Consider the following 13,115-nt stretch of genomic DNA (forward strand, 5'->3'; position numbering starts at 1 on the left):
TGTTTGAAAGGTTTTTTTTTTTTGTCATTTGGTACATGTGTAACCAATCACGTGTTGTGTTTATGTGGATAACAGCATCATGTGATTTGAAACAACTCTCATATGATTACAGGGAATAAGGGACAGTAGCAGCACAATGTATCAGTGGAGTGTTTTCCCTCTTTATTTACTGTTGATTGGCAGCTGTGTTGGTCAATACGAGCCTACGTGGGAATCCATTGATTCAAGACCTCTACCGGAGTGGTTCGATCAAGCCAAATTCGGCATATTCATTCACTGGGGAGTGTTTTCAGCTCCCAGCTATGGCAGTGAATGGTTCTGGTAAGTCTGCAAAAAAGCATCAGCACGAATACAATGTGACTGACACTAACAAAAAAGCACCAGAAGCAACACAACACCACGGTACTGTTTGAAATACCCTTGATTACCAGTGTTGGGGGTAACTCATTACAAGTAATGCGAGTTACGTAATCAGATTACTTTTTTCAAGTAACTAGTAAAGTAACGCATTACTTTTTTAATTTACAAGAAAATATCTGAGTTACTTTTTCAAAAAAGTAATGCCAGTTACTTTGTTTTCCCATTTATTGACTGACAGCTCTCCTGTCCCCATATTGGGAGAAATCGGGAGTACAGAGGCGTTGTGTGCGCTGTGTGAACATGATGTTACTGTAGTTCTAGACTAAATGTGAATGTGCATTAATTCATCCCACTCGCAAAAAAACAGATTTAGTATTCATCAAAATGAATTAAAACCTGAATATGATGCAAACCTGCAATAATTAAATATGTTAAATAACACAAATGTATCTAATTCCATTTTATTAACCAATGTCTTTGCTGCTGACCTTTGATGATCCAGTTCAACCATACTAATAAGCAAAAATGACTTTAGAGAAACTAACAATTGTGCTTTGTTTTTTTATTGCTGAAGAGTGTTTCTTCTCCTGCGTTCTACTGTACAGTCGTGAATTTACTTTTCCTTCAGCCTGAGGTTTATTCATTACACTTTTTGGTGTGAAAGGGCTTTTATATTTGCTATAAATAGAACTTCTTATATTAAAAACAATCAAGCCCTGCTTATATTTAAAAAGTAACGCGAAAGTAACGCAAAAGTAATATAACGCATTACTTTCCATAAAAAGTAACTAAGTAACGTAATTAGTTACTTTTTTAGGGAGTAACGCAATATTGTAATGCATTACTTTTAAAAGTAACTTTCCCCAACACTGTTGATTACTATGTTTAAAAAAAAAATACTAAACGATAAATATGTTTATCATTAAATCAGTTATAACATAGTATATTAAAGTTCCATGGTTTTACCATCTGATATTTCACTATACTGTGGTACTGTACTATTTTGTAAGGAGAACAACAAAAGGTTTGAGTGAAAAACATGAAATCAAATCACTACTAAATCAATAGAAATAAAAAATATAAGAAATATATCTCATTGTGACAATATATGCAGTTAAACACATTTCCACATGCCTCCTGTAGACATTTTACTTTTGAGTTTTTAGCAAAAAACTAATAAAATTTAAAAAAAGTTAAAGTTACCAAAATACTAATGATGTGTGAAATACGTTTTTCCTTGTTACAGTAGTAAAAATGAGATTACAGTGTGCATAACATTCCTAAAAATAATATCAGAATGCAAAACATCCAAATGATCCTACAAAGTAAGCTTCATTTTCTGTAATCAAATTATAATTTTCCTATCTAATTCAAGTTAAATAGCCTTGACAGGTACACCATTATGAAAAGGAGCTGTTTCAGTGGAGGTTTGTCACTTTGTCAATGGTTATGTGCAGAGGTGGAGAGTAGTGAAGTATTTTTATTTTACTCAAGTAAATTAAAAAAGTATTTGTACTTTATCAGAGTGTTTTTCTTTGGAAAACGTTTACTTACCAAAGCATAATGTCTTACTTTTGATTGCACTACATTTCATAAATAAAAGTTGTTGCTTTTTTACCTTTAATACTTAAGAACATTTCAAATGTAATACTTTCTTGTACTCAAGTAAAACTTTTAATTATTTTTACTTGAGTAAAAGTAAGAAAGTAATAGATTTCTAAAGTAATTAAAGCAATAAGCCCTGGAAGCCGTGGTTTACAGTGAATTTATAACCGCTAAGGGACGTTGTTAGGCACGACGAGAAGCGGAGTGTAAGGTTTCACAAACAAAAACAGCAAATAAAGTGTAATGATATAAATAAAAACAGTATTCTTCCACCAAACAATGTAGTTCCTCAGAATCAGTTGTGGTTGCAATAAAGTGGTTGTCAAGCAACAGACAAACGTAAACAAAGGTGTATTTTTGTAGAGTAATTTACAACAGCTTCGAACGTGGCTCAACCAATCAGAATCAAGGACCGGAATTATCCGTTTTATAATAAGTATTAAATGCTATTTAATATGAAACGTAGTGCTGTAAAAAATACAATATTATGCTTGAATTTTGTGAAGTAAAATTTTCTAAAGAAAAACACTGATAAAGTAAAGACACTTGAAAAGTACTTTTACAGCAGGGTCAAAATACTTCACTACTGTCCGCCTCTGGTTATGTGTTTATATATTTGAGGTTAACTGTACTTAATAGTTTGTTTTCCAACAGGTGGTACTAGCAGGGCCAGAAACTCCCGTCTTATGTGAAGTTTATGGAGCAGAATTACCCACCCGGCTTCACCTACACAGACTTTGCTTCTCAGTTCCGGGCTGAATTCTTTGATTCTAAAGAGTGGGTCGATATTTTTGCCTCGTCTGGAGCCAAATATATTGTCCTCACAACCAAACATCATGAAGGTTTGTGAGAAATCACTGCACTGACTGCAATGCAGTTTATTTTGCTCATCTGTCAACTGTAATTAGTTTACATAGTTACACTGTAATAATGTTTTTAAGAAAAATACTGTAAAAGTAATGATGGTGAAAATTCAGCTTTATTCCTTCACAGGAATAAATTACATTTTAAAATATTTTAAAATAAATAATTAAAAAAAACAGTTATTTTGAATTATAACAGTTATTTTAAATGATAATATTTCACAAGATTAATGTTTTTACTGTATTTTTTTATAAGAGAAATGCAGCCTTGGTGAGCATAAAAGACTTCTTTCAAAAACATTGAAAAAATTTTAATGGTAGTATAAGTTTGAGAAGTGTTTGTCCTGATTCTGATTAAGTCTCACAGTTTTTATCAAATTCCTATGTATTTTATGTCTTTTTTTAAAGAAATAGTACATAAAGCACATTTTACTGCTGTTCGCAGAAATCTCTATTTCATTTCTATTACAAAGTTTTTTTCAGGGCAAACTCAGAAAAAAAAGTTTCAGGACATTCACATTTTTTTCTTTTTTCAAACCTAATTTCCGTATCAGGTGGTGCTGCTTGGATATCAGTCCCTCTCGTGGGAGTCCATGAGACCCACTGGTCTAAAGGTTCATCTGCCCCAGCTGGCCCCCGGTCAGATGCCCTGCTCCTGGGCTTGGACCCTGCGACTGACTGGTGCGGTGTAGCCAGAGGATGGCGCCACAGTTAGCTGTTGCCTTTAGGAATAATAAAGCACATGACTGAAGGCACTATGGGGTTTTTTTATCCACACATTTTACATTTAAAACTCGCTGTGGTGAAAATCAAGTTTTTAACTTTGTTTACATGTCTGTCTGGTGTTTTGCATATGCTTAAAGACAAACCATGTGCAAATTCATCAGTCAACAACATTACTAAGCATTTTCTCCTTAAAACTTTGGTGTACCGGAAACAGTCCAAAAACGCGGTTTGAAACTGCCATTGTTTCCTTCCGTCACAAACTAACCAATCCCCTCATTATAACAAAGAAAGTAGTAGATGCGATGTAAATAAGAGATCAATTGTGCAGTGTAGAGCTTCATTGATTATAACTGAATTCTGTGAGATTGCGATGAACTAAGATGAGTGACAGCTTTTTAGTGATTATAAGGGGAACGCTCTTTGCGCACTTGACATCTACATTACATTTACATTTATTCATTTAGCAGACGCTTTTATCCAAATCGACTTACAATTGAGGAATACAACAATCGATTCATTATTAAGAGGCAAATAAGCAAAGGAAGTGCTTGTAATACAAAATTTCAGACATTGTTTAGATTACTACAAGCTAGACGGAGGGATTAAGGAAAGTTTTTTTTGGATGCAGTCAAATGTTAATGAAAGAGATTAGTTTTCAGCTGTTGCTTGAAAATTGTCAGAATTTCAGCATTCTGGATAAGGGTGAGAAGATCATTCCACCAGCCAGGAACGGTGAATGAAAACGTTCTGGAAAGTGATTTTGTGCCTCTCTGTGATGGTACCACGAGGCATCGCTCACTTGTTGATCTTTGGAGGGGATGCAGAGTGGAAGTAGGAGGGTGCATCAGCATAGCAATGGTAGGAGAAACCATGTGCCTGTATGATGGGTTCCAGTGATGTAGTGTATATGGAAAAGAGGAGGGGTCCAAGAACTGACCCCTGAGGAACCTCAGTGAGCAGTTGATGTTCTTTGGATACCTCCCCTCCCCAGGCCACCCTGAGAGACCTACCTGTGAGATAGGATTCAAACCAGCGACGTAAAATCCCAGTGATGAGAGGGAGGACAGGAGGATCTTATGATTCACAGTATCAAAGGCGGTAGATAAATCCAGCAGAATGAGAACTGATGATTTGCAATAAGCTTTCGCCATCCGCAAGGTTTCAGTGACTGACAGTAATGAAGTGTCAGTTAAATGGCCACTTCTGAAACCTGATTGGTTAAGGTCCAGTTGGTTATTCTGTGAAAGAAATAATGATACCTGGTTGAAAGCTACTCATTCAAGTGTTTTCGCTATGAATGGAAGGAGAGAGACAGGTCTGTAGCTATCTGCGTTCCAGTGATGTAGTGTATATGGAAAAGAGGAGGGGTCCAAGAACTGACCCCTGAGGAACCTCAGTGAGCAGTTGATGTTCTTTGGATACCTCCCCTCCCCAGGCCACCCTGAGAGACCTACCTGTGAGATAGGATTCAAACCAGCGACGTAAAATCCCAGTGATGAGAGGGAGGACAGGAGGATCTTATGATTCACAGTATCAAAGGCGGTAGATAAATCCAGCAGAATGAGAACTGATGATTTGCAATAAGCTTTCGCCATCCGCAAGGTTTCAGTGACTGACAGTAATGAAGTGTCAGTTAAATGGCCACTTCTGAAACCTGATTGGTTAAGGTCCAGTTGGTTATTCTGTGAAAGAAATAATGATACCTGGTTGAAAGCTACTCATTCAAGTGTTTTCGCTATGAATGGAAGGAGAGAGACAGGTCTGTAGCTATCTGCAAGTAAAGTGTTTAATGTAGGTTTTTTAAGCAGAGGGGTTATCGAGCCTGCTTGAATGTGGTGGGGAAAAAGAGATGTGTTGATGATACGTGTAAGTGCTGGTAGAAGTGTAGGAGAGATTGCTTGGAGAAGGTGTGAGGGGATAGGGTCTAAAGGGCATGTTGTAGGATGACTGGAGTGGAGAAATTTAGATACTTCTGCCTCAGTGAGGAGACAGAAGGAGGAGAGGGGAGTTTTAGCAGTGGATGTGGTTGGTTTGAGTTCCTGTGTTTGTGGAGCTGAGAACTGACTGCTGATGGGTTTTAGTTTTGTTGGTGAAGATGGAGAAAAATCATCAGCTGAGGTGTTGGAGGGGGACAGAGGAGAGTATTGAATGTTTTAAACAGATTATGTGGAGCAGGTCCGAGCTGCTGTGATTGAGTGATTGAGGCGGAGGCTCATTTGCATATTATTTGTTCCATGAATGCTAAATGAGGTAAGGGTGTAGTGTTCCATTCAAGCCTTTTTAAGACAAGAAATTATTTTCATAGAAAAAAAAACGTTTAAATTTGTCATTTTGATTATCAGAGATGAGTTTTAAGGAATGAAAATAGTGACTGAAGGGAGACTTTAAATAATAAGTTTACAAAAATAATATCTGTTTAATATTGACATTCTTATGAATGAATTCCAGTGTTTACCTGTTGCGTAGTGCCTCCTGGTAGGAACGCAAACTGGAGAGGTGTGCTGCTACTTTGCTAAATGATCAGAATTGAACATTTTTGCCTGGCAGACATTAAAACAACTGTAAAAAACCATTTGAACGCCTCAGCAACCACATGGCAGCACTCTGTTAACCATCTGCTATCATGATGGTGACTTTTGCACAAGTAAAATGTTTTCTTATGAATCAGAACTACTGTTTTTGCAGCACCTATTGTTTGTTTGTTTTTTTTATACAGTGTTACATTGGAATTTTTAAATTAACACTTTTTTTTAGCATTAATGATATTTATAATCAAAAATATACTTGCAAATAAAATGCCTTAAACATGCACTGTATTAAAAAAATGAAAGGTCTTCATGTGAAGCCAGGTGTCTTAAACTGATATTTTGTTTGTTTGGACAATTATTTTCTGAAATGAATAAACATTTAAATGAAATTGTTTAGTTAGCATTGCAGTGTCTGTTTTTAAATATTTTTTGTGTTCCAGAACATCCACACAAACAGGTGAGCAAAATGTTTAAATAAATATATAATATATATTGTTAAAATAATATACGTCAAATAATATTTTCTGCTAGTGTCTTAAAGCAAAGAGATGATTATTTATTACATGATTACTTACATACTATTATAGTGTTTATTAATATTTTGATTTTTAATTATATTATAACATTTTATAAATATAGCATTTCATTTTATATGTTCTGTTTTAGTTTAAGTTCTAATAATTTGATATACTTTTTTTCTTTATATTTCTGTTTAGCTTTTACTTTTTTTTTTAAGGAAACGTAGTACTTAAATTTCAATTTATTTAATTTCAGTTTGTTGCCAAGCCAACATTTCTATCTAATTTTAATCTATTTTTTATATTTTATTTCGGCTTTATTTAAATGTACAAAATTTTAAAATAGTTTTTGTTAACAGTAGTTAACTATAACAGTCTTTTTTTACTTAACTAGCTTATTGACTTTTAAGTTAAAGTTACGTAAAATGTAAAGGAAATGAAATGTGTTCTGTCTTTTGAATTAGATTTGACACAGACATGTTCGTTTGAATAGAGCAGTGTGTGGCAGCCTGAGCTACCCATAATGCTCTGCTCATGGCCATCTTTGGAACCAGAGAGCATCACATGCTGCATTCAGACACACGTGCCACTGCTCCCATATCAGAAACTCCCTATCTGAGTTATTCAGGGCAGCTGTGCCAAGAATAGTCCTGCACTGTTTATGAACATCACAGCCGCTTTGACTCACTCTGCAGGGGGAAAATTCACAATTAGCAACACAAGGTTCCTCACATATGTGAGATTCCCTTTTTGGTCTGTTTTCCATCTTTCATCATGTTTTCCAAATGTGTGTGTTTTGGCAGGTGTCTGGTCTGAGTGGGGTGAGCCTGCCGCTGGGAGGTAAAGTAGGAAGAACCTTTGGGCTTCCAGAGCCAATCTTCCATTATGTGTAGTACGACAGAATGAGGGGGTCTGCGAGGGGATTTCGTCCTGCTTTTTGTATGTGCACTACATTTGCTTCACTCTCAGAAAAAAATGTACAACGCTGTCACTAGACTGGTACTCCCAAGTATCAAAAGCTAAAAGGTACATCTTTGTACTTTATTTACTCCTACATGGTACATATTAGTACTTTTTAAAAGTTCATATTCTTACCCTTTGAAAGGCCCCCACCCCAGTGACAGTTTTTCTGTGTATAACACAATTAGATGCAGTGACATTATTAGATTTACAGAAATGTCATTCTGGTTGCTTAACAAATCATATAATATGTCATAACAGGGGATGCATTATGCATTATTTTTAAAGTTCAGCCTTACATACATTTTTTTTTTAGTCTTTATAGTTACTCACCATGACTATTCCTTTATTCCTTTCATTATTTGATTACAATTGGAAACTAAGCTAAGTTAACTAAAACAAAAAAGTGAAATAAAAGAATGAAAACAAAATGAAAAAAAAAAAATGAAAATCATTTTATTTCAACAAAGGCAACTAAAATTTTTATTTTTACTAAAATAATTAAATCTAAATTAAAATGAATAAAAAATAAAAACTATATAGACATGTAAAAAACAAAAACTAATCAAAATTACAAAAAACATCAAAATATAAAAATCTAATTCTAAACATTAACAAATCTATAATAGTATATCAATGATAATAAAATAACATTGATAAGATGTTCTAAAATTATGGCAAGAAATGTAATTTTATTTAAAAAAAAAACACCTCTAAAGTCAACACAAAAATATTGTAAATTTTCCTGTAAAGTACATTTTAATAAAAATAATTGTCATAATCTTTATAACCGAAACACTGAAAAAAATAGTTATCATCACAACTTAAAATTCAACATTAAAATAGTAAGTAATAGTGCGTTTTTTCAACTTTAAGTATAAGTTTAGTTAAGTTAGATATTTGTTATCTCAACCGATTTTGAATTGTTATAACTAATTGCAGCAACATTTTTACAATGAACTTGCTCTGCCTCTGAAATGACAAAAACATTATCTCTTATTCCTAACTAGTCCTCACTCCATTCTATGTAACAGCAACATCAAGTCTTGATATTTACATAAATATCCTGCCTCACTCAGGAATATGCCATATATTAAAATGGGTCGTCATGACAAGCACTTTGCAGATTTCAGTTACCTTCAGATGCACAGAAGCTGCAGCTCTGTATCAGGCTGTAAATGAATGTCACGGCCGTTTAGTCGAGCAGACCTTCAACAAATCACAGGATGGCAGACAATGCGCTGAATTATGACCGTGAACATTAATCCACTGCTGTTGCTCCCTGTGACATGAATAAAGATGATCATTGAAATGCAGGTGTAGATAAACTCAATACACCTTTATACTGATTTTTCGAAGTTATAAGTAAAGATTATCAAAGTACGTTTTGCAAGAAAATACTATTTCAGTTTTCAGTTTCACGTTTGATTCAGTGTTATACATGCCATTTCTACTTATTTGTAAATCTGTGATTAGTTATCACAAATTAAAATTCAACATTAGAATAAGTAATGTGTGGTTTAAAAAAGTAAGTGTTAATGCTTGACTTTAAATTATAAATTCAGTTAACTTTAGCTCAGTTTACTTAAATTGGATTAAGTTTAAGATTAAGTTATCTCAACAAATTTTAAGTTGTTATAACTAATTGCAGCAGCATTTTTTTACAGTATGTTGCTCATATGTTGTGGTTTGTGATTTGTAACAACATGTTATCTGTACCGTAAACCTAAGCTTTTATGTTATATGTTATGCTGATATTTTAATGGACAAAAGGTAAGATGGAATTCTGATAGCTTATATTGTAAATCACTGAGATCTTAATGACGGTATACTACTTACATAAAATCATATAAATATCAGTTGCCACTCTATATCTCCAATAATGTGTCTTAGTAACATGATATTTAAATGCTTAGTGTTATGATTAAAACATAATGCAATGCAATCCAATGATGATTGAAAGATGGACAAATAAACGTTCTTCAAAAGCATGATGAGCATATTTGATACTCGCATGATTTTTCTAAAAAATGAAATATGTATAATCAAGTAAACTTAAGTTGCTTCAGGCCAGTAAGTGTTCATCTTGAAATGTTACTAATATAAAAGTCATTCGTACATTTACATTATAAAAATCAGATTTCACAGAATAAAGACACATGTACCACAAGCTGAAGTGAGAAGCTTTTACAATTATACTAAAAGGCCTAAAAAAGTGTGAACCATCAATCAGACGACAGAAGGCATGTAGTAGATTGTGAACAACAGGTTTTAGATCAGGATTCACATTTTTCTGCACAAGCAAGCACTACATTATCTTCTGGAAATATATAAATCTAGTTTATCATTCATACTTTATGTTTAGGCCGTGCTAATAAATCCCCACAGCACGACTCTGCCCCCACATTGAGCAGTATGGCACGCTGCAGGTGTGATATTCTAAGCTAATGTCCTTGCTTTCTTATGTCTGTGTTCATCTTCCGTCTCAGATTCCCTCCGGCTTTCCCTCCCTTCCTCTGCGCTGGGATAGTGGCGCTCCGGAGTGAGCAGAAATCTATTTCTGTCGCTGTGTATATTCCTCTCCGGCTGCTGCCGTTGCCAGCAGCGTGTTGTCACGGTGATGGACATCAGCCCTCAGCCAGTCAACACGCACATGTTTATGCCAAGAAACATGATCATTTTCCACTTACTTCCCACTGCTCTTGTGAGTAAGTAAGGTGCTGTAGCTGTGCGTAATGGAGAGAAGTCTGTGTAAAATGGGAGTCTTGGCAGTCACAGAGTGAGGATGGGAACTGCACTGTTTAACCTGACCTGAAGGAGAGCAGTGGCTTTCAATGAGAAGATCTGACCAGGTGAGAGTTTGATCTGAACATGGTAATGTAATGGCAGTGTGAAGGCGTTTCATCCTGGCACGTGGTTAGGATTGGTCTTTTGGTTGTATTTGGTGGTCACATCTTGTATGCTCTGGAGACCTTATAGAAGAAATGTTAAGGTTTTCATGGAGTATTGGATCTTTTTTTGTGAATATCTCTCTCACAGTTGTCTTTAAGCCAACATTTTGTCCCAAAGTGTGATTAATTGAGCACCATGTAGCAATTTTGAGCTGGTTGCATTCTTAAAATTAAGGGTTCTTCATTGGAATCGTTGAACCTTTAAAGGGATAGTTCACCCAAAAATGAAAATTCCTACCCTTGTTCCAAACTTGTATGAATTTCTTTCTTCTGTTAAACAAAAAAGAAGATATTTTGAAGAATGTTGATAACTAAAAAGTTGCTGTTAGCCATTAACTTCCATAAGTTTTTTTTTTTTTCAAATTATGCACTCGCTGAAAAAAAAAAAGGTTCAAAACCTGTCACTGGGGCAGTACCTTTTCGAAAAGTACACTATGTTTTAGGTATTATTATGTACACTAATGTTCCTTTAAGGTACCAATAGGGACCATTTAGGTACAAAGGTGTATCTTTTGAAAAGGTACCGGCCCAGTGACAGCTTTTTTTGGTTACCAGCATTCTTCAAAATATCTTCTTTTGTGTTCAACAGAAGAAAGAAATTCATTATTGCTTTGGAACAACATTAGGGTGAGTAAATGATGACAGAATGTTCATTTTTGGGAGAACTATCCCCTTAAAATCCATGGAACATTCCCATTCCACAAATAACTACTTTTAAGAACTATTTACTGAAAGGTTCTTTGGGGAATGCAAATGGTTCTTCTGTGAAACTGATGTTAAAACTCTCTATTTTTAAGAGTGTAGTAAAAGCCAAAACTGTCCGAAATCTACAGGCCGCCTTTGGATTTTGTGTTTATCTATATTAATAGTGAATTTTGAGTATATTATATATATACTGGTAACTGGAGTTGGCATTGGTCAGCAGAGCTTGTATGGGCATGTTTGGGCAAGCGTTAACTCTAGCCAGACATGTTATAATGCTTCTGATCGTGATGATGTATCATGTATCATGATGTATGTTCCTAGTGATTCTAGTCTTTCCCACACACTTGAATTGAAGCTTATTCATTGTTAGTTTTCACTGTGAAATAGCACTTAGAATGTGTTGCCATGGTGATCAGAGTGATCATGAACACTGTTCATCTAACACTGAGAAACTCAAGGCATTTATTTTAAATCTGAAGCTTGTTACCTTCTCTAGTCGGAGAACGAGTGGGAAGATGCACAGTGAGAACTGAAGCGCACAAAATATTGAACATTCTTCAAAATTTTTACTTAGGTGTTCCATAGAAAATATAGCAGCATACAGGTTTAGAACTACATGGAAATAAATATAGATACAATTTTCATTTTTAGGTGAACAATCCCTTTAAAGATCTTTTTCTACAGTACAAATCATTAAAAATGTTCTTTATATCAAACTCAACACATTTGTAGGTTACCTGTAAAAGATGCATGTGATTTTCCTGACTGCCATCAGTGATTGTATGTAAGGGGCTCTAGCGGAGCATGTGATGTCACAGGTGCAGGTTACTTGAGGATGCCTGTTGGCCTATTCAATATCCACTTATGTGAGACAAAGAAAGTGAACGCAGCAGGAATAGTCGTTTGGTTGCCATGGGAACATTCCTCATTTCTGCACAGCACATGCGTGGTGAGTGGCATTTACAGTATAATTCCAGATCAAGGCCATTTGCATATGGCACACTTTAAGTGCCATTATCAAACATGTCTAACAGGAATCTGCACATACTACATAATCATGATGATTAGTCAGTTAATCACAGGATATTAGATTTTTAAATATGTAAGTATTATGGTGTACGAAATAAATCATATATACAGTATATATACATTAAAAAAAAATGATTTTTTTTTCAACAAGGATGCATTAAATTGTTCAAAAGTGACAGTAAAGATATACTATTACAAAAGATTTCAAATAAATTCTGTTCTTCTGAACTTTCTATTCATCAAGGAATCCTGAAAAATATGAATTATAGTTTCCAAAAAGATATTAAGCAGCACATCTGTTTTCATCATTGATAATAAATATAAATTTTTCTTGAGTAGCAAATCAGCATATTAGAATGATTTCTGAAGGATCATGTGACACACTGAAGACTGGAGTAATGATGCTGAAAATTCAGCTTTGATCACAGGAATAAAATACATTAAAAACAATACTCAAATAGAAAACAGTTATTTTAAATATTTCTTATTTATTTTTTAAATATTTCACAAATATTTCAACATCACAGTTTTTACTGTATTTTTTTATCATTTTAATATTTCATGACTTAAACTTTAACATATAACTCATCTCACACTAGCAACCACATACCAATGCCCCAAAATCCACACTAAGAAACCCTTAGCAACACCTGTGTCAACTTTGAGCAGTTTCATGTTCAATAATCCTCATACCCATCATCCACTGCATTCGCCTTATTACAGTAATGTGTTGAGCCGACAGAAGATGACTAAAGAAAGATTAGATGAAACCGAGGTATTCAGACTCACTCCGTTTCCATGGCAACACACACACACACACACACACACACACACACACACACACACACACACCTGGGGAGGAGATATCAG

At 34.6% G+C, this 13,115-nt stretch overlaps 1 protein-coding gene and 1 pseudogene across 1 annotated transcript in view; both read left to right on the forward strand.

Annotated features, from left to right (window-relative positions):
* The first annotated feature begins 125 nt into the window (after nucleotides 1-125).
* LOC107653701 (plasma alpha-L-fucosidase-like) lies at nucleotides 126-3,571 on the forward strand (annotated as a pseudogene).
* Nucleotides 3,572-10,262: 6,691 nt separating this feature from the next.
* Nucleotides 10,263-13,115, forward strand: part of LOC107653710 (transcription factor HIVEP2-like) — a 24,858-nt gene continuing 22,005 nt past the window's right edge. The window contains exon 1 of the mRNA XM_016440516.1: nucleotides 10,263-10,412. The gene's annotated coding sequence lies outside the window, so the exon portion shown is untranslated. The remainder of the gene's footprint in view (nucleotides 10,413-13,115) is intronic.

The sequence above is a fragment of the Sinocyclocheilus anshuiensis genome, unplaced genomic scaffold, assembly GCF_001515605.1.
Source record: "Sinocyclocheilus anshuiensis isolate Anshui unplaced genomic scaffold, SAMN03320099.WGS_v1.1 scaffold1561, whole genome shotgun sequence".
NCBI lineage: Eukaryota > Metazoa > Chordata > Actinopteri > Cypriniformes > Cyprinidae > Sinocyclocheilus > Sinocyclocheilus anshuiensis.